Here is a 26,111-nt window from a genome sequence, read left to right on the forward strand (position 1 = left end):
CATTTCCTGACTCATGGCAACTGCTCCCTGTCTGGTTGTACTTCATTAGCAGCAGCTCAAAAATCAGGAGCAATATTCTGCTTTTACGTAAGTTTTTCCAAGCAGTAAACAATAACAGACTGCCACAAATTTTATTACATTTATCTTGGAATTCAAGATCCTGAAGAGACCACTGCTTATTATTATTTTCTTTAATGACAATCCAAAAAGAATGTAAGATGCTATTCTTTAATAAATACTTTCAGGATAACTTAGTATCTTCCTAATTAAATTATCTGAAAAGGAAGAATAAATCCTACAGAAGCTGAATTAAGTTAATACATTTTCTTCCAGCTGAGAAACACAGTTATGATTTTTTATTGACGTATCAGTTTTCTTGCTGTACCAGGACTTAAAGAATAAAATGGTGAGGGCAAATTTAAAGCTAGAGAAGCAGAAAACAATTAGTAGGGAGAATTACATTTTAAAGGTTTAGTAACATACCTTTCAATATGTCCTATTCTAAATAGCTCTTCTTTACTTGTGTCATATGTTTACTTGCATATAAACATTTGTTTATAACATTTTAAAGCAGTAACATTATCAATTGGCTCAAAGCAGCTTAGAAAATAAATGGCTATTACTGGAGTTCATTAAAAGAAAACTCTTGTTTGACTCTAAGATCTATTTTGGAGCTAAGGCTGCTCCACTCCCCTGCTTGTGGCATGATGCAGCTGCTATTCCTCTAATATTTTTGCTGACAGCTACAGCTGACAGATAACATTTCAGTTCACCCCAACATCAACTGTGTCTCAAGGCTCCCTTAGGCTGAGAATGCTGCCTTCCTTGTGGCTTTACCTGCATCACAATGCAGCTCTGCAAGTGTGCAATTATTCACTGGTGACTTGTAGTGCAGCAGCAGGCACAGGGCTGCAGTCAGGTCGTGTGCTGGGGGAGCACATCAGCCATCTCTCATCTGTGAATGCTGCAGCAACAGCTCCTCTTCTTTCTCTTCATTCCTTCTTCCACATCCTAAGGAAATAGGCACCTGAGCCTGGGAATAAAAATAATTTTGCTCTGCAATGTGTCAACTGATATTTTACATTTTACATTAGCTGTCATCTTATATTTTTATTTTAGTTGTATTTGTTACCATAGACAATATAAAAGTTATTTTGTCCATCTTAATGTATGAGTCCCTAGCAAACAGGGTTTGATTTCTTGGTCCACAGGAGTTTTCAGGTCATAATCAAGCACTCAGTAATACTGTGGTGATCCACCCACAAAAGGAACTTTTCACAAATATAGGACTGTTTTCCTCCCTGAGAAAAACAAGAACATTTACAGTGCTCCCAGTTCTGTCCTTGAACATCTGTGTCTGTTAGAAAGAAGAAGCTGAAGGACAAGTAAGCAGTCAACATGTAAGAGAGAGAGACAAAGAAAAGTGAGAAGAAGGCATTGCTCAGTTAGTCCTTCAGAGAAATTCTCAGGAAAATTAAATATGATTTATCTTTACTTTTTTGATTGATGACTGAATTAAAAAAAGAAAAAAAATGAATTCTTTGCTGTGTTTTCTGGTTGGTTTTGGTTTTGGTTTTTTTTAGGATTTGCAGTGAGATCCATTAGCTTTTGTTTGGATTTAATATTTTACTTGACTTCAAAATACTGCTTTGTTTATGGGGCTCATCTATCAAAATTTAAAGAACAGGAAGACAAGTGGGAGTTTGGAACCATGAAAAAAACCAACCAAAACAACCCAGAAAGGAAAAGGTTACAGTACCTTTTTACTACAGCATAGACATTAAAACATCTTTCAGGAAAATACTTTGACCATTTCACTTTGCAGAAAAACTGTCAACTTTATGTGAAGTATTTAAATATTCACTGGGGCAAGAGCTAACACTTGGAAAGACCCAAAGCTACATGCAAAGTGATGGAGTTGCTTGACTGCCTGTGATTCAAAATTGCACGTTTTTGTTCAAATACCCTGAGTCCTGCAGACAAACAGTTTCTGTATTGGAAGAACTTAAGACACTACTGGGATTTGACAGAAAATTGGGACTTTTGGTAAAAGAAAGGAGAAAAATAAGTTTCTTAAAATTGTTCAACTTCCCTCCCATAGTACCTCTGACTTCTTGTCAGAAAGTGTGGGGAAAACATATCAGAAATAGGAAAAGGATCTGTTTCTGCAGTTCATATATTCCATTTCATGTCTGGTTTATTTTCAACTTTATGCTGAATTTGACCCAAATCTGTTTCAGAGTACTCAAACCCATTCTTTTAGGCAGAATGAATTGTTGAAACTAGAAGAAATTACCCAGCATAATTTCAGCTGCAGGCTCTAATCAGTCTGCTCTGCTTCCAGTTCCCCTGTGGTGGGAATCCACAAGAGGCAAGCAGCAGGATGGTTGCACAGCTCTAACACCAGGAGCTGAGAAAAGCACATCCCTGAGCCTCTAGGGGTAGTGTGAAGGTATCCTAGCCCTTCTCTAGGGCCCAGGGGACCCGATCTATTGGAGAATATTGGTATTAACTTCATTTTCCCGTTTTTCTGCAGTGAGAGAACCTAAGCAAGCACAAAGCCACCACTGAAAAACATACCTACCAATACAAATAAATAATACAGTGTCACTATACAATGAAGAAAGCAGTGAACCTCAGTTTTCTGTGTCAGGTGATGATATTAGATTATGTAGTCTTTGACAGTTCAAGAAATACCTAGTGTAGGTACTGTTGTGTTATACTGGATTCATTTTCTCTTCTTTGGAGCAACTCCCCTCCCACAGGTTTCTCAAAGAAGACAAAACTTCTCAATTCTGTCCTGCAGTTCAGTGGAATCATCTGGTTTCTAACTCTGACGAGCAGCATTTGATCTGTGTGACCCCTCAAATCAAAACACTTTCTTTATGGAAATGTGCCTGTCTGAAACAGCTTGCATTAAAAATCTGCTGTTGCTAATAGGTCAAAATTCCCAAGGACATTGCATAAAAGTCTGGCAGTGTCAGACTGGTTCATCTTAAAAATGCTGTCATAGAGAATTGCAGACAGGAAAACACAAATTGCAGACATTATATTATTTTTACATACTTTTTGAGTGCTGCCAAAACAGGCATCACTTGCAGATCAAATACAGAAAAAAACTTAGCAAGTTTGGCTGAAATAATAATAAGGAATATTGAGAAATTTCTTAGAGCATGTCTGAGAATGTGCTGTGTAAGTCACCTCACAGATTATGATCATGTCCTTTTTTCATGTGTTCTCTAAGAAACCACAAAATCCACCAATAGAAAAGATAGCAAAAGTCAGAACAGACACCCCTTCTGATGTTTTGATTACAAACAAAAAATATTAATTTATTTAATAAAACCTCTGGTTTTATTTTTATCATCTTTAAAAATACTTCTTTTGGAACACAGAAGTGAGGGAATGGATTTGTTGATAAACAGTCTTATCAACATTAGGTACATTTTGAGTCTCTTCAGTAGCTTTCTCTTAAATTTTCTTTGCAAGTCCTTCTTTAAAGGCAAGAAAAAACTGGTAAAAATCAAGGTATTCTATGAGATACTTTTATATGCATCTGACAGATTTCTCTTATCTAGACAATAACCTGAAACTCTGTTAATGGTGGCACTTGATGGATTTCTCTTAGTTTAAAGGTTTGCTTTACTATTGGTAAAATATATCTAATCAACTGGTAATTCACAATAGATGAAAATTGGAGGTATAGATGTGAGCAGATACAAAATGCTATATCAAAACACTGTAACAGGCATGACAATTGATTTACAAATGAAATGTGAGGCTGGGATATAGAAGAGAACACATATTGCAGAGTAAGCTGATAACAAAGCCCTATCTAAGTTTGCCTGACACTTTTCATTAAAAAATCTAGTCTTGTATGAAGCCCAATTGTTTACAGCTTTGCCAAACTTCAGTTGTTCAGGCTGGATGTCTGGCTGAGTCTGAATTGTTTTTGGAAGTTTTAGCTAGAATGCTTTGAGCATTTCCAAGAATTAGTTGAGAGAAAATTCTTGTTTGCCCATGTGAAAACAATCCCATAACCATTTTGCTGAAGAGCTTTAATGTCTCCGTGCTCCAGAGTGATCTACTGAAATTCAGCCAGGAAACTGCTCTGTGGCAGCAAATTGACTTTTGCCATTCCTGTGAAAATTATGCCAGGCTAGGAGCCACTGACCAAAGCATTTCACCGAGGAGATCTTGTGAAAAGATACCTGGTAGAGATTTGTAACTAACTTCTCAGAATAGCCCACACATGCTGAAAGCTGTCCCAGTCCCTCATATCTCACCTTTTGCAGCTGTCTTAGGCACATGCCATTCCCAGAGAGCACCTCCACCTCAGAGTTATTGGGTTAAGTAACACTTCCCACAGTTACTCCTTCATCTGGTGCTTCAGCTTACAGCACAGAACAAAATGAGATTAAAAGCCTTGTTTTTTCTGTTTCAACAATACTTTCTCAGCAGAGCCTCTGCCATGGTGGCAGGAGATGCATGGATAGCATGATTGCTCTTGCTGCTAGGGAGGGTCACTGGTGAGGAATAGCACAGTGACAAGCCCTTTTGTGATACCTTTGTACCTGTCTGTCAGGGTTTCTTTGCCACTAATAAATATTGGCCATCATCGTTGCTGTAGGATGGAATTGTTGCCTTTGAGAAGGCAGAGAACAATCAACAATCACACTGACATTTTGCCAGTGTAAATATGCTTTTATTAGGAATTGATCTCAATCTTCAGCTGATTCATATTTGGAAGCAGAATCATCTCAGTTCGTGTCTTTCTGTGGTGTGAGATTTATGCCATTGCACTGTTTGGCATTCACCATTGCCTGACAAGCAAGCTGGACTTCTCTCTGGGTCCCAGCATCCAGCTCAGCTCATCTTCCAGCTGTGAGCTTTGGAAGTGTTCAGTTCAGTCTCCAATCCCTCTCTAATAGCTGCAACTCTCTAACTTCACCCATCTGCATGGTACCACACTTCCCTGCAAAGCTGTCTTCTTAGTTCTTCCCTTTGGGTTGGGCACAGGCAGGCTCCTAAGGCAATTTGCTCAACCTGCTTTACTCTTGTAGAACAAGAAGCAGCTACGGCAGCTGCTGTTCCCGTATTTTTATCATGCTCACTGTTCCTCTTCTCCCTGCTGCACTCCCCCCCAGGAATCCATTCCATCTGACTGTGCCATCTGTCTCAGTGTTTCTCACTTGCTTGCCCTCCTCTCCAAAGCCAGGGCTTTGCAGTTCTGCTGCAGCTCTGTAAAGCAACAATTTGTGTTTCCACTTCTCACAGTTTGAAAGCCACACAAAAACAGTTAAAAATATGTGGGGGGCACAAAACAATGCCAGTGCTGGTTCTCTGACCCTCAGTCCTGCTGTCACTGGCTGGCCATACCTGCATTACTAAATGTAGACTTCAAAACAGGTTGACTATGTTCAGCTGCCAAACTCTGGCTAGGCTAATCCCCAGGCAGGGCTAACTCCTGAAACATTCTAGGAAGGCCCCTGGTTAGTCTTTGCCAAAATTTCGACCAAGCCCTGGCACTGCTTAATCTCCTAGTTTAGATGTAATCCTCATGTCATACTCATCTGAGCATACCAAGTGCCTGGGATCATCTGAACAATCACATAAAACATTTCTTATAAAGCTATACTTTATTATTATTGAATCAGACTTCTCTAAGCTTACAGATAGAGTGATTGTTTTCCAAGCATATTTTGAACTTCTAACACTGGAAAATTCTTTCATTGGAAAAAATTTTGTAATGCATGTTTAAACTGATTTTTGGAGTTTTTTTCCTCAGGCATTATTTTAGTATATATCCTCTGTATGCATCTTTTTTTCACTATCTACTTCCTTTTTCTCTTTTCATTAGATGAGTGAAAACAGCACAGATAATTTTAATAAAGCTCAGGGATCAGTGTTTCCACCTGAACTAGCTTCATTAATGAGCACAGCAGATGATGCATCAGTCAGATGAGTCAAAGCTAATAACACCTCATTGGGTCTTCTTAGTTCCTTATGGACAAACAGTGCTTAGAGCTACAAGAACAATTGGGCACATGATTTCACAGGACTATCTCCTTTTGAAAAGACAACATGTAAGCAAGAAAAAAAATGCCAGTAAAAAAAAGTTAATTTTAACCATATGCAATTTTGGAGGTTTTAACCATATGTGGCTTTTTTATTCAATGAGTAACACAAAAAACTCAAACAGCAATTCTAAGCTCCATCGGAAAAAAAACCCCAAAACTTCTTGATACATTAACAACTAAACTGTAAACAGCCAACAAACCAACCAGAAACTCAAAGAACCACTTTGAGCCCTTATCTTCAGCAGATAGAGCAGAATAGAGCACACAACTCCTTTGATATCAGGCTTTGCAGGGCCTTCTACACTGGTCCATGCAGAAGCAGAGCATTGGAATTTGCACTGAAGTTGGAATTTGACTAGATGAATTCTCTGGCCTTCCTCTCCTGTGAAAGGGCTGTGGTGGTGCCTTAGAGCCCCAGGAGCTGCTCACTCCTGTAAGTGAAGCAGAACCTCAGAGACAACTCCATCCTGAAATGATAGCGTGAAGTAAAAAAATGATCACCCCTTTTCTTCCATAAGTTTTCAGCCCCCTGTGTTCAATGCATGTTTTGTTAAAATTTGAAAATCACAGTTTTAGAGCAAACCAAGAGACTTTCATCTGCCAACATGCCTTTCAAATCCTTCTCCAGGAGCTGATGAAATAATCTGACATAAAACAGAGCAGAGGCTGCATTCTTTACAGAGCTTTGAGTGATGCATATTTTACCAACCCATCCATGAGAAAGGAATTCTGGAACAAAATGGCTAAGTGAAAGAAGAAATAATTAAAAAAATATGCTTAAATGGAATTTCAGTTGTGACATGCACCATGAACATTCATAATGATTTCATATATAAGATTGTTCTGCAATTAAGAAGCAACTCAATACACTTTTAAATTGTAGCTCTGAAGACATGATTGATGTTTCCAGTACTTTTATCTTAAATAGTCCTTTTGGCTTTACAAAAATTTGGATACACATTGTTAAAAAGCTTGCAGCTCCGGCACTATTTCAACAGAACAGTTTCTGAGGAGCAACTGTTACATCAGTAAATATAAATATCTAAATATACATAAGATTAAGATCCTTCCTATCCAAGATATTTCACCTTTAATTTTAGGTGCTTGAGGCATTAGCGAAAGCTTAAAAATGTTATTGAAAAAGTGCTGTGACATCTGAGCTATGGCATGCAATTTGTTCACATGCTCAGCAACAAGCAATGTGCTCTGCCCTTCTTTTCTGTCCATGGGAAGAGTTGCTTTTGGATTTCATTTAAGGGTGAGGCAACTACTTTTGAGATAACGTTTTGCAGTTCCCTGCTGCTCTGTTCTTATTTGCAGGCCCATTAGTTACTGTCTTGCAAGAATAGCGTTCACATTTGAACCACTTAGTAATGGCAATAAATTTTTGTGGTTTAAGACTAACATAAGTCAGCTCCAGATACCTGCCAGGAGGTATTATAATTTTTTTGTGAACCTCAGCTCAGGATACAGTTGGCTTTTGTTGTTGCAGGGTACGAATTACAGTTTTGCTTCTAAAAAAAGAAGTCTTTTGTATTTGAACAAAGCAGTTCAATAAACCATGCTTGCTGAGATAACAGCATGTTTTTCATGTCAGACCTACAGTGGGACAAAGGAGCCTGCTTTCAAGGGTACCAGCCAAGCCATAGTGATTTAAAATAGCTGAGAATCAAGTCCTTCAGTTTTACTTCCATGTCTTGTCATAAGCAATCAGATGGAGAGGGAAGTTTACTGAATTAGTAGTAAGCCACCACTCGTTTTCCCAAAGTGAGGTTCAAGGCTTCTCTGTGCAAACCCCTGAAATTCAATCAGCTGCAAGGAACTCTGCAGCATAATTAGTGGCAGCTGGGGATTGCATTTGTGCTCCACTCTGGGCAAGCAAACAAACCAACCAACACACAAACCAGCGGCTGGAAACTGCCAGCAGGGGAAAGCAAGTGCATGGCAAGCATTTGAAACTTCCCTTGAGCACTCTTTCTGTCTCCATCTATTTTCAGTTCAAGAGATTGCCCTAACCTGATGTGGTTTATCTGGGTAGCAACCATAAGTGAATATTTCTGCCAAAACATCTCCTCCCAAGTCAAGTTTACTTCTGCATTCGTGGAGAAGGCGTTCTGTAGCTCTGCTCTTGGGTATGTGAAGAGCCATCCCCAGTGTGTGAAGAACCATCCTGTTCTGTTTGTTGGTGAAGACTGCTTCAAAGCCCATGCAAAGCAATAATCAGCAAAAGAGAGCAGATGCCAGAATATGATAGGAGCATAGACTAGTTTTCTACTAGAACTCTATGGGTTTGAAAGATGTCAGCATCACTCACCTTTCTGGCTCTCTTCCCAGACACAACCAGGATGGAAGGCAGTCAGTGCCAGAGCCCTGCAGAGCTCACATCCCTGAGCTGTGGATGAACAAGGAAAGCCAAAGGCAAATGCTCTCTGGCTGCTATGATGAACAGAAATCGTCTGATAACTGGGAGATCTTTGAGAACTGATTTGTCTTCCACAGGAAATGAAAAAAAAAAAAGCACATTAAATTGTTGACCAGGGTTCTAAACCTAGAGTTAGTACCATACACTTTCTGAGCATCCTTACACCATTTCTCACTAATATTTCAGAGAAGCACAGAAACAAACAGTTCTTACAGAGTTTCTACTATACTTTGACCAGTCACAACAGGGACTGGAGATTTCTTGGTGAAGCTATCTCTTTTCTGACAACCAAACATGAACAAAATAATTGGTCCATGAGGATTATATTAGAATTTCTGAGAATTAATAATGTGTAAATCCAGAATCTAGTGTCAGACAGTATATAACTTTTTCTTTTGCACATGGATTGAGTTTTCTCTTAAAATTTGCAAGGATATTTTCTCCCTGTAAGAGAAAATATTTCAGAATATCAGTCTTCCAAAAATGGATCAGTCTTCAATTACTCATGACCAGTTTGTTTCTGAAAGAGTTCAAAGCATGTGGATGGTTTCTGTTCAAATCAAGAACTAATTTTGCTTGAGACAAAAGTAGCAGCTTGAGGAAGAAACACAACTGTTTTGATATATATGTGTCATGTGTTCTGCTGAGGCAAATCAGGAACTTGAAAAATGCATATCTCTTCTGATAAAATCCTCAGTCATATAAACAGTGTCATGTTTTAATCCTGACTGGCAACTCAGCCCCACGCAGCCACTCAATTTCTCCCCCATGTGAGACTGGGGAGAGAATCAGAAGAGTAAAAGTGAGGAAATTTGTGGGTTGAAATAGAGACAGTTTAACAGGTAAAGTGAAAGCTGCACATGCAAGCAAAGCAAAACCAGGAATTCATCCCATGGGCAGGCAGGTGTTCAGCCATCCCCAGGAAAGCAGGAACCATCATGGGTATCAGCCACTTGAGAAGACAAATGCCATCACACCAAATGCCCCCCCTTTCCTTCTTCCCCCCCAGCTTTGTATACTGAATGTGACACCATATGGTATGGGATTCCCCTGTAGTCAGCTGGGCTCTCCTGTCCTGGCTGTGTCCCCTCCCAGCCTCCTTCCTGGTGGGATGGGGTGAGGAGCAGAAAAGGCCTTGGCTGTGGACACACACATTTAGAGAGCTAGGGAACTACAGCTTGGAAATTCTTTTCAGGCCTGGATTTCTCCTGTCTCTCAGGTCCATTCCCAGGCTGACAAGCTGACTACAGCTTCAGTTAGGGAGGAAATCTCCCAGGGTGATAACATGGTGAAAAACAGAGTGGAATTCATAATAAAGATTAACACCTGGTGTCTTTCCCGTGGGATACATCCTGAGGTGCTGTCCCAAGGATGTTTTTCCCAATTGTCCAATGAACTACTGTCCTGTCCTAGCTGCACGTAACACACTTTAAATACGGGCTGTCAGTACAATAAAGTTGCCCTTTTTCCCCCAAAAGAGGTCCGTGTGTGTTGCTGTCCTTTCTCTCTCTTTGCAGCACAGTAACCACACTTGGTTCTGTCCAAGTTCTGCTCAGCAGTAAGGAAAACCTCCCTGTGTTATCAGCCCTGTTTCCAGCACAGACCCAAAATGCATCCCCATACCAGCTACTGTGATTACCTCTATCCCAGCCAAACCTGGCCTAAATGGGAATAGGAACAGAGGCTATGACGAAAACCACCGGCAATGTCAGAGTCAAAAGTGAAACTGTCATTGTTTACTTGAGAGAAAAAAGTGTAAAGAGGCATGGAAGAAGGATGTTGAATAACAAGAGGCTAGAGAAGATGGATGGGTGGATGTTCCTTCACAATACAAGTGAATGTGCATATGATAAAAAAAATTAAAATGAAGAAAAGCATGCAAAGTTATGTAGACATATGTAAATTGATTTTCACTGTCTTTGATTCAAGTAAGAAACTAAGAAACTTTGAATGTTTTGAGAAGAATTTCTATGTAAGATAGGCAAAGACCTTAGAAGTCAGTAATTCAGGTCCTAAGCCATCCATTAACTGATGACAATGGAGACACGTTTCCTGTTCTTCTGGATCCTTTCTTCCTGAGTATCTAATGCTGAATCTTGAGAGCTGAATTCAGCAATGCTCACAAGAAAGATTTAAAACTAATTTTTAATGCTAACTAAGACAGTGAACTGCTAATAAAACCAGGAAACTCCAATCTAGATTTATGAAGCCATCTTAGTTGAGAGTAGAGTGAATCAGAATTTGATATTATTAATTACCATAAGATATGATATTATAGTATTGTTGGGACATATTAGTAGTAAAATTTGCCTTCACTGAGCTAGTATATTTTATATGAAGATAGCATACTGGTATTTTCATCAGAATTTCAAGTAGGAGCTACAAGAAAGTGAAAATTAATGCAGTACTGTCATGGCTATTGTTTGGTCCCATTCACAGGGGTTCTCTGTGTGCATGTGTGTGGGTTTGCATTTAGAAAGAAGAACTTTTCATAAATGATTAATTTTTATGTAACCGTTTTACTGCTTTTGGTGGAAGTAGATTTTTACAAACTTTTTTTCTTTACTCAAGAAATTTTCTGCTTTGTAGAAGTTCATGGGTTTTTACTTCAAGCTCAGTAGAAGAAACCTTTTAAGCATGGAAAAAAATGAAGTATCTCCAAAACCAGACGACTTTGTTTTCAAAAAAAGTCTTCCCTCTCATGTGTTCAACCCATGCTATGACCAACATAAATTAGAAACAATCATAATTCTGTTCCCTTGGCTATATCTTTTGGATACCCTCCAACATAAAAATGCATTAGCACAAAAATGTTCTTGTCCTTAATTAATTTATAGCTTAGAGCAGAATACCATAAATAACAGTTGAACTTCAGCTGCAAAGGTTTTAAATCCATGGATAAAATATTTATAAAAAATTCTAATAAACCTTTAACATTTCTAGATGACAAGTAGAACTAATTATCAATAATGTTAGGAATTTTGGTGGTGGACAACTGAATATAAAAGATGCTTGTTTTATAATATATTTTGGTTCTATTGAATTTATTGTTATTGTGGGAGAGAAAATGGTTTAAATTTTATCCCTACCTTGAACAAATACACTTACTAAACTGAACTGTTTAGTTAGAGATGGTTTGGTTTGGTTTGTTTTTAAATAGCTTGAAGCATAGAAAGCATGCTGGTATCTCTTGTTTTGAAGCATGCATGGTTGAAGTGTACAGAATCTGCATGATATACTATAGCTTTATATGGGAACACAGGACTGGACAAGATCTAATGGGCCATCAAATGTATTGTTATAATATTGCAGGAATCATGGTTTATAATCCCCTTCATACACTTACCAAGTTCCACTGTGAGTGCATTTAGGAGTTTTGCTGCTGTTTCTCCCACTGCAAAATTGTTCCCAAATCTCATTGCCCCATGTGAGAACCTGTTTTTGGTTTCTAGCATAGGTTAAATTCTGGCCAATCTATTGCATTGGGTTCCATTGCCAACACTCATTTAATTGAAATGGCTCTCCCATCTCCCTGATGTTTGCCTCTGTGATATATTTATACACAGCAACTGGATCCCTTAACAGCCTTCATTTTGCCAAGTTAAACAAGCCAAGCTCTTCATTCTGTCTTCTCATGTGATATGCTCTCCATTACCCTGATCATCCCAGAAGTCCATCTTTGTACCTGAACAAGTCTGAGGTAATGTGCTACAAATGACAAAGTACAACAGTCTTGTATAATGGCACAATAAAAGAAACCATAGCAAACAGAGTAATAATTTCAGGCTTGCAAGGAAGTGCTGTGCCAAATATTTAGGAGGTTGAGAAAAGGTTTTTAATCTTCTGAGGGGATCTTCATTAGAAATAATGTGGGTTTTCACCCTCTAGTTATTGATTGAAATTGCAGTATGAAAAGTTTTAGGATTTCAATCAAAAGCTGGGAAATCAATGAAAATTTTTATTTGATTGAGACCTTCAGCCACCGTTGTATAGTTCATTAGATTTGTGACAATAATCATTGGAGAAATGGATCTGGCAATTTGAAAGTTTATTTGACAACGTTTGACAATTATTGACTGAGAAAATTCCTATGAACACCATATAATATGTGATGAACCTTTCCTGGGGAAGGCACAAATGCATTCACATGATGCCCTTAAGAAATTTCAGTTACAGGGTTTGGAGGGTTGGTTCCCTGGAATTACCCCTGCAGAATGCTCCTGTTGGTGTGAGCCAATGGAAAGCAGAAGAGAACGTGGGTACAAATGATTCCACCACCTCCCAGGACCACAGAGAAAAGGATGTTTGGTCAAATCCAGTATCCTCTGGTCTCTTGTGCCATAGCTTCTTACAAAACTCCAGGAGACTCCTGTCTGCCAGCTGTTAAGACTGGAACAGGAATCTTTTTTTGGCTGTTTTACTGAGTTGATAGTTTAATCAAGTTTCAGGGGAGCTTCAGAGAGAAATTTTTTTCCAGTGATGCTGAGCCTGACATCCAGTGCTTGGAATCAGGATCACTGGAGAACAGGATTTCTCTGTTAGTGTAAAGGAGAGATACTGGGAGAGCATTTGTTTTTCTACTGTCCTTTTCTCAGAAATAAACAGGCCGATTTGCTTTTTAGCATTTTCTTGCTTTGTGGCAGAAGGGAAAAAGAGCTTTTTGTAATATACTGTAGGAAAAGGAAAGCACAATTTTAAGCTATTACATGCACATAAGAAGATCAATGAAAATGGAAAGCTTTTAAATACTTGAACAAAGAGGAATCCCAACCGTGAATACAAGCAGTTTAGTAGACAATTAGGGAAAAACATGTCAGGGCTGCTTTCTGAGGACTGAGGATCCCAGTGGGCAACAGAGACCTGAGGAAGACAGCTGGAGATGGCATCAGGCACGTCCCTGGAGATAGGAGGACCCCAGGATGGGCTGTGTGCCCAGCTTGGTGGCCTCCATGGATGGGCAGGGCAGGGCAGGGCTGGGCTGTGTGGAGCTGGAGACCAACCCTGCTGTGGCAATCCTGGGGCTAGGGCTGGTGACCCCAGGGGGGCTGATGTGGGGTCCTGGGTTCTTGGGGCACCGAAAATAAATTAAATGGAACTGTAATTCTAACAAACATTTCTGATGGTAAGAGTGATAGTCAAAGAGGTGATTTGATGGTGGAAGCTGTCACACGCCTCCTGGCCCCGTGGTGGCCTGTGGGTCATGGGAAGGAGGTGCCCCTTCTTGCATCCCAAAGCCTTGTCCAGTGGTGCTGTGGGGTGTAGGGTGCTCGACAAAATCAGCTTCATTCTGTGTCCCATTCTGACTAGCTGTGCACAGCCAGACCTTCACAGCAGCCCACCAGACTGTCTGTCCAGGGCTTGCTCTTTGTTTTACTATCCCCAGTGTGGCTGCTGGGGCTCGGAGCTTGGAGTGAAAAGCACCTTTGAGAGCTCTTTGCTTTCCCTGGCTTTTCCTTTGAAAGTTCTGGGAATGGTGGCTTGTAGATCAATGGGAATATAGGGACTTTCACTGACCCCTTTCATTAGGACTTCTTGGCAAACCTGCCAAAGAAAACTTCAGCTTTCTGCTACATTTCGTTTCCTGATCCATCCTTCACTTGGGTGAGGGAGCATGTGTGTGTGAACGAGGAGAGATGAGAGGCTTTCTCCAAAACAAATCTACAGAGAATCAATAGCTTATTATCACTCTGCTGAGAGTCACAAACAAAAATGATTCTGTTTAGTGCACATGATAAAACTCTCAACAACAGGGATGGAAAAGGCAGCCCAAGAAGCTTCCTGCTGTGCAAAGGGTTGTGATGTTATCACAGCCCTGCTAGGTTTAAGCTGCTCATGAGGGAAAGTCTGCAACCAAAGCTTTGTCTTTCATTAGCCTAACAGGGGTTTAGGAGTATTTTGATGCACCTGTTTGGTGTCTGTGAGTGAAATACCAGCTGTATACAATTCAGCAGCAAAGTCCCATGGACTTTTAATACAACACATTATTGTATAATGGGGAATATTTTAACTACTACAGTGATATTCACCTTGACTCTTTCTTTTGATCACTATATTTACTGTGTGCTCACTTAATTCAAATGAAAAAGGCATCTACAGGCACAAATATTATCTTCAGATATTTTAATGCTTAATGAAGAAAAAGCTTTTCTGAAGTGTCTACCTTATCCTGCTGCTTGGTCAAATATCAGAGCATGGAAATTACTTAAGTACTATCTGTGTTCCAGGATGTCTCTTCTTGGGAAGACATAGGTATAGTTACTACACTTGTAAAATTACTTTAAAACAATAAATAGTGGAAAGAAAGTACTCTTAAGGGCCTATTTTTAACTAATGTCTTCTGTGAACAACGTTTCTGTAAATCATGAATGATGCCACTTTTGTTTGCTTACAGAACATCAGACTTCACTCTCATCTAGGCTGATGTAAATCCATAATAACATCTTTAAATTCAGAAGAGTAAAGACAAATAAGGTCAGAATTTGACCCACTAAGCCTTGGTCCACCCTTTTTTGTATCTTAATAATTAGTATGTGCTTGTTGACAGCAAACTCTTCTTTATTTCTTATATTATGTGAATTGCATTGAAAATTCAGCTCTTCATTGCAAAAATATGACTAATTTTCTTTTTTTAGGTCTAGATAGTTGCATATTAACTTTCAAAGACAGTATTCTTGATCCTTCCCCATTCAAATTAATGAGAAAAACTTTCACTGAATTTTTTTGAAGGACAAACCTTTCATAGGCCAAAGAATTAATTGCTGTAAATCCCATGTGCCTCATACAAGTTATCTCTATTCTGCTTCTTGTAAGTTGTCATGAAAACTGTGATTCAGGGCTTGTGGGTATAAGAGTGTGATAACCTGAATTCTTGCACATGTAGGAAGTGTTTTCTGCTATTCATAAATAAATAAATAGATGGGTAATTGCTCAATCTTTTCCAAGAAATTGAAGTCCTCTAAGTAAATTTTCTAAATAATGAAAATACTTATCAGTAAAACAACCTTTGTGTAAAGCTAAGTTTTCCTTAATATGTATGCACCAACTACAGCTGGTTAAGATGTCATTACTGTCTCTCTCCTTATATTGTTCATAATCCAGTAGATCTTGTTCTTTCCATTAAGAGCAAGAAAAAAGATACAAATAAAGATACCAAGTTGATACTTACTATTTTGCAAGAATTCACATACAGCTTGTTAAGAAATAATAGGCAAATAGGTAATACACTGCTCTGACTGTTACTGATTTAGATACTGCAATAGTCCTGCTTTGTTCCTTGAATGGTAATGTTCCTTATATGACTATATTGTTATTAGAACTACATAAATTATTTGAATAACACTCATTTTACAGAGTTGAACAAAATTGTTACTGTTTTATTTAAAAAGATTGCAGCTTCCCAGAACACCATGTTTTCCTTGCCCAGGAAAGACCTCCATGGTCTCACAGCCCTCAGAATCTCTGTGACCCCTCCAGCTGGGCCACTGAGCCTGCCTGGATGCAGCATTGCCCAGACCCACTGGCTCTGGTGTTTCCATGCCAGCTGTGTCTGAGTGAATTTGACCTGCAAAACTTTGTTTATACCATAACCACGGCTGCTCAGTCAAGAGGGTCAGGGCAGAATTCAGAGAATCCCTAATTCTGTTTGTTTATGCAACCTAATCAAACGCATGGATGAGATTTTATCAACATGAGACCCTGCCTTTGTCCAATGTAATGGCTCTGATCCCCAGCAGCACTTCCAGCTCTCCCAGAGCAAAGTTCCCTGCATGTCTTCTATACCTCCACAGGATTTGGAGCTGTCACCAAGCCCCCAGCCATCCTTTGTTTGCTTGTGGGCTGTAGGAGAAACCAGTCTGCACACCTTGCTGGGCTGCAGGTTGGCCAGCTGAGCCAGCCACGGGAGTCCCATGTTACCACTGAGCAGGCAGGACTCTGCAGGCTGCACTGCTGAGTTTAGTGTCACTAAAACTCTGCTGTCATGTCACCATGTCGTGCCATTGCTCTGCACGTATTCTGCAGAACTGCTTTACTCAGTGAGGAACCCAGCACATCACCAGCTTTTTCCTTCCCTCATTACAGCTCCTTTTTTTGAGTTGGAGGGGTTTCTTGGTGTTGATTGCCAAATTACAGCAGAAAGCTGTGACTTGGGGTAGCAGCTCTTTGGAGGCAAAGGGAGTGTGAGGTTTCACTACCTAGTTGCTGTACTGTATCATACCTGCAAATGCCTCACCTCGTGTATTCTGGATTCTTCAGGCCACTGTGTACCGTCATGGCTTTGGAAACACATGGATAAAGTCAACGGGAGTCTTTAAATAAAAATATAAGTATTTTCAAGCCACTTTAATTCCGGAAGGCTGTGCATTCTAGCTGGCCTGCTGGCTGGCTGGCAGGCAAGCAGAACATGCTGCTTCTCTCTTTGTCCTGGCATGTGGCTCCTGAGCCTTATCTCTTCTCTAGGGAGCAGCAGGGACCCCAGTCAGCCTCAGGTGGGAGCGGCAGCGATGGCACAGGGACACCTCTACCCTCGACTCCCTCCTCCCCACTCTGGACGTAGGCTCTAGTCAAGCCCCTGCCCTGGGAGCATCCCTGGACACAGGTATTACTGCACACCACGAGCTGCTCTGCTGACACAGCTCCCAGCTGGAGCCACACTCCTGAATAAATAACATTCAGGAGGTGCTGTTGCAATAATAGCATGGCTGGAAAGCAATACATGAGCTTTCTGCAGATGTCAGCTCCAGGAGGTAACCAAAATCACTTATTTCAAAACAAGAAAATGTGAACATGAAAACCAAGAGTTTTTGAAAGGCTCATCTGAATTGCAGAGTTGTTAAAGCCCTCGGGGACTGTTGATGATTCCCAAGGACATTGTCAATGCACATGATTTTCTCTGAAATTTTTTAGCATAATGAGTTAAAAAATAAGCGTCCTGAGTTAAGGACTTAGTGTAACGAGGAACTCTGCAGCAGGCACTCTGGAATCCTGTTCCAGGATGTCTTACAATATTCATATGGGATTTTTCCTCTCTTTTAAAAGCCCTGTTGCTAGTATCACATTGGTTATACAGCATTCTTTACTTCCAGTTTTAAAGTTCCTCAAGGTGCTAGAACATACTTTGAAACTGTGAACACAGCTCAGAAACTGAAAGGCAAACAAAAATGATTTTATAAAAATTTCACAACTTTAAGTCCAATATCATACCATATTTTTAAAAGTCTGAGTCATTTCGAAAGCTGGGAATTGTCTGTACTAATTATGGCCCCAGAAGATCTATCCCAACAGTCAGAAAGCAATTCCATTTGTAGTCAAGGACTGCAAACACAGTCTTCCTGGAACTGAAAGTTGTACATTGTGCAATTTTTATGGCTTGTATAGCTTTTCTATTTTTAGTTGTTTCAAACCTGCAATACATCATGTAATCCTCCTTAAAGTGTCATCCATAATGCTAATTGACATTAACTTGGCATAAATGACTTGCTTTCTTAAATTTATATGGTTACTGTTTTATCTAAAAATGTTACACAAACAAAACTTTATTCTTCTCTGATATAAAGTTGATGTGAGTACAAACTGGTAATGATGTGTTTCTAGTTAAGAATTTCAAAACAATTAACAAAAAATTTACTCCCCTTCCTGGTATTTTCTTTCTTTCTTTTAAAAATATGCATGTGTTTTGAAGACCAACAACTGTTCCATTATTTCAGCAAGCCATTTATTTAATATTTGCCTTTATAGACATTTGGAAAAGTTTCTCCGAGGTTTAAGAAAGACTAATATAATGGCACTTCTCAGCCTCTTTGAATATACAAGAAGAACAATTTTCGTTTTTATTTTCCTTTCTAGAAATGCAGCTTCAAGGTATAAGAGATCAGTCAGTGACAAGTATTTACCCAGAACTCCCCAGCCTTGTTCTTGCTTACTTAAGTAGCAATGTCATGTATTTGGTGTTTGGCTACATGCAGAAATCCTTTGTGAGACCTTGTGTCTCACCCTAGCTGAGCAGAGGACAGGGGACTCGCCAACCACTTTATGACATTTGCACCATAACCCTGAGTGTCCAGTCCTGCCACCATTTTTATTTTCTAGGCTTTCCTATCTCTTTGATTGCAATCCTTAGCCTTTGACATGCATGCTTATTTCAACAAATCCTAAGTTTGTTGAATCCTTGGTGTTTGCTGCTTCCACAGGGTATGGCCGGGTGAATTCTGGAAATCTGGTGCTGCAGCCAAGTCATCCTACAGCACTGGGATGTACTGCTGAGCACTTTTCCATGCAGGCTTTTGGTTTTTCTTGATGGCAAAAAAAAAAAATAACAATGCCAGTAAGTACAGTCAGAATAAAGATATTTTTTGCAAGCATGACAGTGACCTTAGGTTGAGCTCGTGGCCATCTGCCAGCTGTACAGAGTTTCTCTAAATTCTCTGGCTATTTCATAGCAGGGTGGTTTTTTTGTTGTTGTTTTTGGTTTTGGTTTTTTTTTTTAGTTAATGGTGCTGCACAGGATGAATTGAAAAGATTTAGTAGGATACCATAGTTTTGAATTTACTTTGATTAAACGAGTTGTACAATTTAATATAGAAGCATAGGGTGTATGTATTCCTCAAATCCCATTTAATTTAGCAGAGTCTTTCAAGTTTAAAGGTATAAAATATCCTTAATCAGTAAAAGTAAGGAATTATTTATTCAACATGAAGACTTTGTTCTGACTTTTCTGAAAGCCTTGGGAGATATTTTCAGTATATATACAGTGGAGGCTCAGCTGTCTAGTTTGAGCTTGCTCTTTTGGGACAGCTGTGCTTACCAGTTGGCTATTGGATGCTCTGGAGAGCTGCCCTCTAACTTTCATCCAGGCAGGTCTGAAAAAACTCTCTTACCTCTGAAATTCATGCAGTCTGCATGTGGACAAATGCAGATAAGGAAAAGCTCTTATCTGTGGTCTCTGTAGTGAACAGCACCACAGCAAGCAGTGATAGTGAAAGCCCACTTAGACACTCTCACTAGGCTTATAATAAACTTGAGTGAGGTTTATTCTCACTGGGAATAAAACAGTAAATGAAATGTGAAACGTAAAACAGTGAATTAAATCTTCTTTCTTAAGATAAGTAAGTATAGCACCTTTAATACGACAAGAGGTGGATTTGCTTCCTCAAAGGAGGAAAACTGGCTAATCTTCCTTTTCCCAATCACAGCTTGGTCCAGCTTAATTCCAGCAGAGCCAAGACATGACAGAGCTGCCAGCAGCAAAACCACCAGGTCTTTGCCACCACACAGGAGTGGTGGCAAAGTAATTTCTCAGTCACCTAAATTTCCTTGAAGGCAGATGAAAAATACTTAAGGGAAACAAATAAGGAATTCTGAGACACTACATAACTGCAAGGTCAGACAGCTTTTCACTAAATAAAGAAAACTAGTAATGTACTTTTATGCTGCTTTCTACTTGATCTACCAATAATATGTCATCTAATATGTCATCTGTATATGCACCTTTCTCCCTTTTTTTTTTTTTTGGATGGTGACCAAAATTTTGGCATTATTGTGAAATGTCAAATCACTCTTTTAAATTTGTATTCCAAGCCCCAGTGATGTCTTCATATGTAGAGACATCCCACCAATTCCCTTTAGCAATAGAGATCCCCGCTGCTTTTCTGCCAAACAGCTCCTCATATGAAATAAGAACTTGAAAATTTTATTAATTTTTTCAGATTTTTCATTAATAAGAATTAGTTTCTAGTTTCACTTTCCCTAACTAAAAGAAAGCTAACGTAGATCCATATTTATTGCTCTTTCTTAAATTAGTTGTTTTGTAAAATTGCAGCCAAACTCTCCCCACTTTTTCTCCCAAGAAAAGAATTTAGCATGAGAGGCTGTAGCTGGAGTATCACATGAGCTCATTTCCCAGTTAGGGAGCTCAGGAAGGGTCACCTGTGGACTCTTTTCAGTTCTTATTAGAAATACTGCGTTCCCTGCCCCTCTCAGGCACAAGTGCGCCTGCAGCAGAGGTCTGATGCCTTGTGGAAAATCCATCCCAACAGCACAAGCTCCTCAGTTTGCAGGATTGGTTGGCAGGGTTGGTTCGGCAGGGCTGTGAGGGTCGGGTACAGCCCCCAGCCTCTGTCATGTCCTGACTTTTGCCACCAAGCGTGGCACTGTGTCAGATGCTGATAACGAGGTGCCAAATACCTGCTATTGCCTCTCCACCCATCAGCAAAAGCGGCCTTTGTGATGATGCATTTCTGGATCCAGCCCCAATTTATCAGTCAGTTCACTGATGTGCCCAAATTAAGGGCACAACCTCTTTAGAGAGATTAGGAGGGGCAAAACTGAGACCTCCAGCCACGTCCTCTCACAGGGAGACTGGAACACCACTACCCTCCACCCAGCACCTTTCACCATGAGAAGATAATCAGGGGATGCTTTCCCTGATAAATAGGAGTCATGGTGGGCTTTGGCAGTGGTCACTGGAACGGCATGACTGAGCAGGAGGACAGACCTGAAGTCCTAACAGCCTACAGAGAGCTCAGACCCCATTTCAGAGACACTGCAGATTATGGATGAAACCTAAACTTCTACCTAAGTCACACAAGTGGAATACTTAAAGCTGAGCAGTACGAATTTATACCAGTGCAGACAACTTTAACATCACGTAGACTTGTAAAACACCCACTCCATTTGTTGGATCTCTTTTTAATGTCTTTCCGTGGCTTTGAACTGAAATTACTTTCTAAGAAAAGTGGCTGAGAAAGTTTTTCTCTATTCTAGTGGAAAATAAAGAAAATTAAACCCTTTAAATGAAGTTAAGAAAGGTAGGGTGTTTGCCTAGTTGCAACTAGACAAACGCATTTAACTTTTTTTTATCCCTGCTGAAATTAGATTTTAAGATGTCACAGGCACTAAAGAATCTGGCAGCAGGTAATTTTAGTAGGGCTAATGCAAGACCAAGCCCATGCAGAAATATTTATTTACTTTTTCCTTCTACTTTCCTTCCTTACTCGAAGTAACTATGCTGTATTTTCAGCTTAGCCTGAATTTTTGCTCTGAATTAAAAAGCCAGGTGAAGATTTAAGCAGATTAACATTAAAAGGCTATTAAAAAACCCCATCAAAGCCAGCTCAACCTGTACATGCAGGATAACTCTTTAACTTCATTCTTTTCAAGTGAAGAAATTGTTGTCTTGGGATTTTGAAACCATGACATTAGAAGAGACATGCAAATACAGTTTCTAAAAATGAAAGCTACTAAAGTGGCTGAGGACATTCTCAATGCCCAGGTGAGGTATCTGCAGGTTTTTGTGCTGCTCCCTGTCAGCGTGAGACTCTGGTATTATTTAAATCATTTAGGCTGACATTTACTTCTTTACTTTCTTTGCCACAAGCTCTGAAGTCAGTGGAAAGCCTGCAGGATTACTGGGAAATGATGACAGTCACTGGGCTGGCACTGCCAGGAATGAAGTAAGACTCTCCTTTCCTTTTACCTCTGCAAACAGCAATGACAAGTGAAGGCCAGGGCTTTGAATAATGCAAGGGCCACTCTGGAGCCTCACAGTACTGGTCCCCTTATCAGTGACACCAAGCAGAAAAGCTCAAAGTTTGTGCCACCAAGCCCAGCAAAAGCCAGGATAAGCTTGGTGTGAAGTAGGGATGTTGTACAACCTCTCTCTGTGCTTCAGCTTCCCTGTCTCTTCCTGACTGCTGCTGAACCTCTCTATCACCAAAATACCCCTCAGTAGCAGCTTAAAAATATGCCTCTAGAAAAAGTACTAGAGTTCTGCATGCCTTGACCTAACTTGAAAAATTCAGATTTTTTTTCTGTTTTCCCACCACCCACTGCTTATTTTCTCTCTCCAGACTGTGTATTTATGGTGAGTTGCACTTTCCCTTAGCATGGCTGATTAGTTTTCCATTTCCTTTGTTTGTAAAGGCTGTGGAAAGGAAAGGTTGTAAATTAAACAGTGACGGGGCACGAGCACAGATACTGGAAGGTGAATGTCTGTACTGATGCTAAACTCTTGGAGTGGTCCTTGGCACACTTCTGGCCAGGCCACTTAACAGCCTCCCAACCCAACTGAGAGCATGATTCAGGAGCCAGCATGGGCTAGGAGCAATTCCCAGTGGGCACTGTGGATGCAGCCAACATGTTATGGATGCTAAGAGGGCTTAAGAGCCTGAAGTATTTTCCAGGACAGCTGGCCTCACAGAGAGGAGTCCTGGGCATGGTTAATCTCCAGTATACATGTAGCCAGAGAATTCTTTTCTTGTTTTTTCCCAATGGGAAATATATTATTGTAAAACCACCAAAATTGATAGTGAAACCCAAGGGCAGGTTTAGTATCAGAGATTATTTTTAACTCCTTGTTTTGAAACCAATTAAACTTCACAGAGGAGGAACCTTTTGAGAGGTGGAAGGCAGCCCAGTCTAATGGAGGGGGTTAAATTCACATCTCACCAGATGACAAGGCATTCATGTGCAAGCTGGTACTCTGTGTCTATCAACAACTGAAACTTCCTACAAAGGAGTCACTGACAGAGATTTGGAACTTGCTCCCTGCTTTGGTTGACAGTTGAAATTTGAGATGCTACAGATGGCTTTTTTTTTACACTGTTGTCTCTTGGAGACTATATTTGTAGAAGATACAGGTCCTCTGTTTAATATTTATTCCCGTCACTGTAAAATCTGTAAGGCTATCTACATTGTGATTATTTTTTGCATTTTTTTTAAACAAAAGAAAGATAAATTAGTCACATGTAAAATGTAGCTATAGTTTACTGGTTTCAGCAAAATCAGATCTGTGCAAACTATGGCTACTGAAAAGAAGACAGATTCAAGATCCACGTCAGGTCAGAAAGAGACAGCAAAATGTTACCTCTACTCAAAGCTTAGAGTTTGCTTTTAGGACATTAATCTTTTTGTCTCATCTCATACTTGTTAACAATACAAGTTAATTTCGAAATAAAAAGTATTATTTTGTAGAAAGCTAAGGGCTTCCTCATTTCTTAATTGTATTTGCTATTTGCCTCATGGTTCATTCCTAAGTTAAAGCAGGCTTGCAAGGCTCAATGAATTACTTTAGTTTCCGTACTATAGTCCCTCTGCGATATTTTAGGTATTTTAGTTGGTCATAGTAAGGATACAAACAAGGTAAACAAGCCTGTCATGATTTTCAACCTGCTTCAGTGTACTGCTGCTTTCAGAGGTTTTCTGCCTTCTTGGCAGGAGACAGTGCATTGTTATAGGAGCAGTGGTCTTTAGAAAACACTTACTAGAGGTACTAGAGTGTTCTTCCTAAGTCCACAGTGTATTCCACCTTGTAGCTTATCAGCTTGGTTCTATGCTGCCAACAAAAAGAAGTGACCAATGCTTACCTAACACCAGAGATTTCCCAACTGCAGGAGTGAAAAATCTTTGGTAGGCCAGCTAATCTGCATCACCTCTCTCACCATTTTCCAGGCACGTTCTGGCTGTCAGGTGATAAAACAAATGCTTTGGAGGTTTGGACTGGAACTAATGGTGACACTGCTAGTGTTGTCTTCATGTGAAGTTCATAGTTTGATTTGAAATGGATTAGCTCAAAAGAGCAGAAAGCTGTAAAACAGTATGTGAGGAACCATGATAGGGCACAGTGCTCAATCCAGCCCTCTGAGAGTGGCTGTGTCTCAAGACAGCCTTCATCAGCTGGCTGCAAAGCCCCAGAAAGCAGCAGCATTACTTTCCTCCAAAGATTAATTTTCCTTCAAATTAGAGGCATTCCCAGGCATGGGACACCCCAGTGGGCTGGGAAGAGGGATGATTTGTCCACGTCTCCCAGCTCAGCTGAAATGGGCTAGAAAGGCTGCATTGCAGGCTGCTGCCACTGCTGCCACCCTCCTGGAACCTGGATAGTCCCTTTCAGCCACATGGCCACTCCAGAGAATAAATGTCTCAGCCCTCATCAGACCTTGTGGCATGTTTGTCTAGTGGTGTCAGCCACTTCAACTGTCTCCTCTGTGGCTCCTGTTTGTACTTTCTGGCAGCTGGGAAGCACAGTAATCAAAACATGGGTAGGGTGATATATAAAAGTTTATTTTTTTGACTCAGTGATGATCTAATAGCTTATCATTCCTCATGCCTCATGCATCCAAGATGTTTTTCCAGATGAAGCCTGGGAAACATGAATCTTTGTGAAACAAGTCTATGTTACTCCTTAGTTGGTCAGCATGCATTACTCACATAAAAGTATTCCAGATGAAACCACAAGTTTTCCTGAAAATGACAAAATTAATGGAATTATACCAGCATAAACTCTGTTCTTTGTAAATCTGTGCCATAATTTAGCTAGAGAAGAGTTTACCTTGGAATTAAGAAAATGGAGTTAAAGTGGTATAAATCTGCCTTAGTGGTGACTGTGTTTCCTCTTTTAATTTTGTGAAATCCTTTTTTGCTTCCATGCAGATTATATTTTTTAGAAAGACACCTGGATAGGGAATTTTCAGAAATCTAGTTTCTTCCTGAGAGTACATTTATGCTTATTCCTTTTTTTTTTTTCCCCCAAAACAATTATTGTTGATATAGTCCTAGGTGAATACAGTCCATGTGTTACTATGCACCACTGTTACAATGATCAATTTTAAAAGCAAAAAAATAAGTCTATCATAAAGCAAAAAGGCTTTGCTGGTTCTCATGCTGTACCTCGGCAAGTATGCCTGCTATAACTTTGCTATTTTCCTACACTACTTGCAAACAGCAAACCCCACTATGGCAGCAGTGTCAACAGGATGGAACAAATATTTATTCTTCAGTGCATGAGGCTCAGCACTGGGATGCTGCTTCTCCTAACACCTGTATGACAAACACTTTCCCAGGGCAGCAAGCAGACCAGGTGGAAGGATGAAGGCAGCAGTGGTTTACATAGCTAGACTAGCCACAGGTCCTCTCCTAGTCTGTGCAGGAATTGCAGCCCTGTGGTTTGGTTATTCAAGCTGTTCACTGAGTAGAGAATTGTCCTGATTCAAAGAGTATCCATAGCTCCATGCCAAGAGTCCAACAAGAAGGGCAAGCAGCAAACGTGCTCTCACAAAAGCACATTGGCGAAGTATAACACTGTCAAAAGGAACAAAGACCTTTTCTTCTTTGTTCAAATCATGATGCATATGAGGACAGGAGGCTGGGGTTAGACAGCACAATGGATTACTGCTTTAGGCTTGAAAATTTAGAAATTCAGGAAACTCCAGGATTACTAAGGCCAGATATTTTTTCTGTTCTTCATTGTATTAGTCATTAGGTTTATTGCTCTCCTCTGGCCATCATGACGGAAACAAACATGGCAGTCATCTGCAAAAGCAAAACCAAGAATGAGGTCTGCTTTCCCTTGACCTGGTTCATTCACAATCCAGAGTCTGACACAATCCAGAGTCAGATACAGAGTCTGTCACATCCAGAGTCTGCTTCACACAGCATTAGAGTCCAACCACACAGCATTGCTCTTTCAGTGCAGCCACAGCTCCTGCCTGGTCCTACCTGGTATCACAACCTCTTAGGAATGTGATTCCTTTTCATTTCTTCAAGCTGGACAAAATAATAATAATAATGAACATCTGTAGAATCAAGGAAAATGACCTGGAATAACCAATATGAAA

The 26,111-nt window shown here is 40.0% G+C and overlaps 1 protein-coding gene across 3 annotated transcripts in view; it reads left to right on the forward strand.

The window, feature by feature from the left end:
* FILIP1 (filamin A interacting protein 1) overlaps window positions 1-26,111 on the forward strand; it is a 102,531-nt gene that overhangs the window by 11,700 nt on the left and 64,720 nt on the right. The window contains exon 2 of one of the 3 annotated variants that reach the window (XM_014870208.2): window positions 16,960-17,098. The exons of the other annotated variants lie outside the window; for them this stretch is intronic. The gene's annotated coding sequence lies outside the window, so the exon portion shown is untranslated. The remainder of the gene's footprint in view (window positions 1-16,959; window positions 17,099-26,111) is intronic. 3 annotated transcript variants of the gene reach the window in all.

Source organism: Sturnus vulgaris, chromosome 3 (genome assembly GCF_052056855.1).
Source record: "Sturnus vulgaris isolate bStuVul1 chromosome 3, bStuVul1.hap1, whole genome shotgun sequence".
NCBI classification, from domain to species: Eukaryota; Metazoa; Chordata; class Aves; order Passeriformes; family Sturnidae; genus Sturnus; species Sturnus vulgaris.